The sequence below is a fragment of the Bombyx mori genome, chromosome 11, assembly GCF_030269925.1.
Source record: "Bombyx mori chromosome 11, ASM3026992v2".
NCBI lineage: Eukaryota > Metazoa > Arthropoda > Insecta > Lepidoptera > Bombycidae > Bombyx > Bombyx mori.
The window spans coordinates 15,089,465-15,094,822 of record NC_085117.1 but is presented as its reverse complement, the minus strand read 5'-3'; the positions used below and the strand labels follow the sequence as shown (position 1 = coordinate 15,094,822).

The 5,358-nt window shown below is 37.2% G+C and overlaps 1 protein-coding gene across 1 annotated transcript in view; it reads right to left on the bottom strand.

The window, feature by feature from the left end:
• Positions 1-355: 355 nt before the first annotated feature.
• Hlh54f (basic helix-loop-helix type transcription factor HLH54F) overlaps positions 356-5,358 on the bottom strand; it is a gene marked incomplete at its 3' end in the record, with an annotated part of 39,232 nt that continues 34,229 nt past the window's right edge. The window contains 2 exon segments of the mRNA NM_001130870.1: positions 356-564; positions 4,287-4,307.

Below are 5,358 nucleotides of genomic sequence, written 5' to 3'. Positions count from 1 at the left end.
CTTGGCTGGGAGGTGTTAATGCATCCGCCGTATAGTCCTGACCGTGCACCTTCAGATTTCCACCTGTTTCAGTCTCTTCAGAATTCTTAAGGCAGTGTCAGGTTAACATCACGAGAGGACTGCCAAAACCAATTGTCGCGGTATTTTGATCAGAAGCTCCAAAAGTCGTCGTGGCCTAAAGGATAAGACATCCGGTGCATTCATGTGTAGCGATGCACCGGTGTTCGAATCCCGCAGGCGGGTACCAATTTTTCTAATGAAATACGTACTCAACAAATGTTCACGATTGACTTCCACGGTGAAGGAATAACATCGTGTAATAAAAATCAAACCCGCAGAATTATAATTTGCGTAATCACTGGTGGTAGGACCTCTTGGGAGTCCGCACGGGTAGGTACCACCACCCCGCCTATTTCCGCCGTGAAGCAGTAATGCGTTTCGGTTCGAAGGGTGGAGTAGCCGTTGTAACTATACTGAGACCTTAGAACTTTATATCTCGAGGTGGGTGGCGCATTTACGTTGTAGATGTCTATGGGCTCTAGTAACCACTTAACACCAGGTGGGCTGTGAGCTCGTCCACCCATCTAAGCAATAAAAAAAAAATAAAAAAAAACTATAGCAATGGGATCATGTCCCTACCTACAAGATGGTAAAAGGTTATCGAAAAAATTGTGCCTACACACTTTAGTTAAATGTAAATAAACTATATTAAAAAATGTTGTGAATTTTCTTAAAAAGTGCGAAGAAACTTTTTCCTCAACCGATTATTATAAAAAATTTATATTTTTAAATCTATCGATCTATCTATCTGTCTATCGGGCTATCGCACTCTTACAACCTTCAAAGAGGGTGCTTCTGATTAAAAAATGCGCAATATGATAATATGCTTTTTATTGGCTGACAGATGAAGTCACTACCAACCAGATCTACCTATCAGAACCCATAGCATCAACTATGTGAAAGGAAACTTGGAACATGATGTAGAAGTCGCAGTGCCCTTGAAATTTCTTCAAATCATTACGCATGGTTATTTGCGGCAGATACCTACACGAGGACAATGTGATACCGGCCAGTGTGGGCTTTCCAAGCATTCGAACCACCACTAAGGTCCCAATAGTTAGTGCGAATATCACTCGGTTCGTATAGTACAAAATTAAACTGCCTTTTGGCTATTTAAGCATACTTTGTTGACTAAACGTGAACTTTTGTAAGAAATAGTTAATAGTGAAAGTAAGTTTGGTTTTATTGTTTTATTGCTAAAATAGATAGACTTCGGTTCAAAGTTGTGAAAGTAACGATGGTGGTCGTATTTTGGTAGATAAAATAATCATTGTGAGTATACTAAGAGATTAGTACTTATATTGAACTCAAAAAATCTTAATGATGATAAGAAAATTTTCTAAAATGCTTTTTTCAAATATAAAAGTTAAACAGTGTTAAACGGGCGAACCAATACTTGATGATGATGATGATGTGATATCCATGGGCTCCTTTAATTATTTAACACTAGGTGCTAGATGGCCTGATGGCCCGACCTCTTATTTATACACTAATAATAAATAATAGTGAGGGGAGTGCTCTGAGGAATTGTTTGAGATGATTCCATTGTTTCGTTTTTATCATCGGACTGCCTGCCACCGGAGTAGAGTTCCTCCATACTACCTGGAGCCACTGCGTTCATCTGCAGTGCGTTTCCAGAGATTTTTTTTGCCACGTACCAGCCGGCTTTGGAATGAGCTCCCCACGGTGTTTCCCGAGCGTTATGACATGACCTTCCTCAAACTAGGCTTGTGGAGAGTACTTAACGGTAGGCAGCAGCTTGGCTCTGCCCATGGTATTGCTAAAGTCCATGGGCGACGGTAACCACTCACCATTAGGTGGGCCGTATGCTCGTCTGCCTAGAAGGGCAATAAAAAAAGAGTAATAAATGTAAATAAAGAAAAAAAAACCATTATTAAATTATAAACCGAACTAACAATTAATTTCATATTTTTTATCGCATTATTTTAATTTAATCGTAAAAATTAAGAAGATTCAAGGATTCCGTTACATACATACAATGACATACCGCACAGATACATATTAAGCTAACGAAAGCATGTTAATAATGAGCTAGCATAGAATAGAGATACCAAGACTTGAAACCGCTTCCAAATTCAAGTTACGAAGTCTTAATCTATATATTAATACGTGAAGCAAAAACTTTGTATCCCTTTTTACGAAAATTGCGCGGACGGAGGAGTTTGAAATTTTCCACACTTATAGAGAATATAGAGAAGAAGTGCACAATGCTAATATTTTTTAAATTAATTCATAAAAGATACATGAAATCAATAAAGAAAACATTACACACACTACAAACCATGTATTTGACGCACACACGCATACAAACTATTGTCAAACTTTTGTTCTTGACGACTGTAGTCAAATTGAGAATAGATTAAATATTGTTCTTTGTTAATATTTTTTATAGTGTAGTCTTGGCGAAATTTGTGATTATAGAAGTATAAAATACTATCATAATAGTGTACAAACTTACAATTCCAATTAGTTATAGTCGAATTTCGACTACTGCGGGACCTCTAGTTACATTAATTTTATCATGTTCATGAGCTCGGACCTCTCTGCGGTAATAAATAGGCTTTTCTCACAGTGTCATACTCCATACGGCACTTTTCGAATCGAATCATTTTAACGGCCGTCTGGTGTAGTGGTAAGTGACATGGTCACTACACAAGGGGGTCGCGGGTTCGAATCCCGCCAAGGGAAGATATTTGTATGATAAATATAAATGTATTTTCCAGGGTTATGGATGTATATTAAATATGTATATGTGTATAATAAAAATCTTATATTTATCTCCGTTATCTGGTCCGTTACCTGTAACACAAGTTCTTTCCAAACTTATCACGGGACCAGTTAACGTGGCGTGACTGTTAGTAAATATTTATTTATTTATTTATTCGTCTCGGAACATCTGTCCGAAAAATATTATTTATACTACTTTTGTAAGTTATTTTCATTCGAGAACACATAGATCTGTTCTGAGATATGCATGATTAATAAATTGCCTCACTAGCTTTCCATAGCGCTAAGCGATTCTTAACTTAAAGACTGCGATGAGATACGTATCGTATACTCGTACTTTATGTCCAACAAGTCGTAAATTTTGAAATTTGATCGCCCCGTTGATTTAATAATTAGCGAGCCTAAATGACATTGGCTTCGGTTTCCTTTCCCGATCGAACTGAATATTTATTGAAAAATGTTATACTGGGTCTGCGTGTAGGATCATGATTTTTCATTCTTGTCTTGTACATAATTTTTACACACTTACATAATAATATGTGAATCCTGGCTTAGGGCCGTTGAAAAGCAAACCCTTTACTGTACCTGACCGTGTATGAATATCAAGTCAGCCCATCCAAAAGGATATGCAGGACCTATTTGATTAAAGGTTGAAGTTAGCTCTATCTGATTTTATAATTTTAACGCGTTTGCATCGCCGCTCCTATAGTAGTACCAATAAGGCTCCCTCTGCGTGGAAGGTCGCCCATGCCCACATCATCTCCAAGAAGGGTGTTTGGTTGGACCCATTGAAATTACAGACCTATCACGATTAAGTCCTTGCTTTCCAAGATGCTGGAGCGAGTTACTGACATTCAGCATCTAGGGTATTTCAGGATCGCCAGCTTATCAGCGACCTTTAGCTGGTGACCTTCACGTGTACCTCATTCATCGTTGGTCTGAGGCCTACGAGTGCAAGTGCAAGGCTCTTGCTACGAGACACGGAATCGCAAAGGCCTTTAATCGTTATCGTTTTGGATGGACAGGGCATCAAATAGATTGTTGATGGTTGCTACCCGTATGCCATGACCATGAACGCCACAGGGTTATCTTAATTTTTTTTTATTGCCCTTGTAGGCAGACGAGCGTACGGTCCACCTGATGGTGAGTGGTTACCGTCGCCCATGGACTTCAGCAACGCCAGGGGCAGAGCCAAGCCGCTGCCTACCGCTTAATACTCTCCACAAGCCTCGTTTGAAGAAGGACACGTCATAGCGCTCGGGAAACACACCTCTACCATTTTCATCTTGTTTATCAATGACGTGCTGTACATCGATGGCATGCATTGCTATGCGGATGATAACATGGGGGATACACGTTAAGTGGCGCATTTACGTTATAGATGTCTATGGGTTCCAGTAACCACTTAATATCAGGTGGGCTGTGAGCTCGTCCACCCATCTAAGCAATAAAAAAAAATACTGGCCATAAGAGTTTTGTCCCGAAATACGGTTCAGGAGAGATGATCAAACTTGTATCTGAAATGGAGAACTTTCTGGGTTAGGTTTCCGAAAGTGTATTGAATTTAATTAAATTCATTATTCTATTGAATTTAATTAAATTCAATCCTTTAAAGACACAGGTTTACATGTTCACTGCGAAGAAATTATTTGACATGTAACCGCAATTTCAAGAAATCTGCAGTATGTATCTATGCCATATTCTAGAGACAGTTTTATTTTCTAAATTTTCAAATTTCAATTTTCTATTTTTTTATTTGAAGTACTTTATTTAATGTTTCTAACTTTATGTTATGTCTCGAGCCTCATGTCTTGAGTTATGTAACGAAGAAATTCAAATACAACACTATAAATCTCTGCGACTCTATCACTCTACATTATTGGGTATTATTTAACTACAATCAATTTACAACCAAATTAAAGTTACACAGTTTCAATTTACGAATGACTCACAACAGAAATAGGTAGAATGTTGGTGCTTTATGCGGGCAAGCAAACACCAGTGCTTTTGTACGTACATTTCATTTATGACGAAAACAAAAGTTTATGCTATTTTCTACACGAATCGACAATTTTTATCTGCGAAGATAGATCTATCTATCACTCAGATGTTATCTGTTTTGGGCCACATGTAAGTACTTACTTGTCTTCATTTATAAAGTATGGAATAGTGATAGAGTCTGGATTCATATTTTTCCTAGTAAATATTATTATAATCTAAACAATTATTATACAAGCCTTAAATAGTTAAATTTTAATGTCTTTAAATTAAACAAACATGTAGCAAGTCCTTAATAGATAGTCAGTAATAGTTGACTACTTAGAATAATTACACATTATGTGTAACGATCGAATTGAAATTTGTTAAAATATTTTATTTCAAGTTTTTCTCAAAATATATTAACAAATCACATTCACAAGTAAGTAATTTCCTATTAATTATGTAATTATGTATGTGGAAACGTTAGCAAGGAATGCGGTATTCGTAGAATTAGCTTTATAATGATGTATTTACTATTTATAGAGCGACAGCCGTATTAGTTTCCCACCC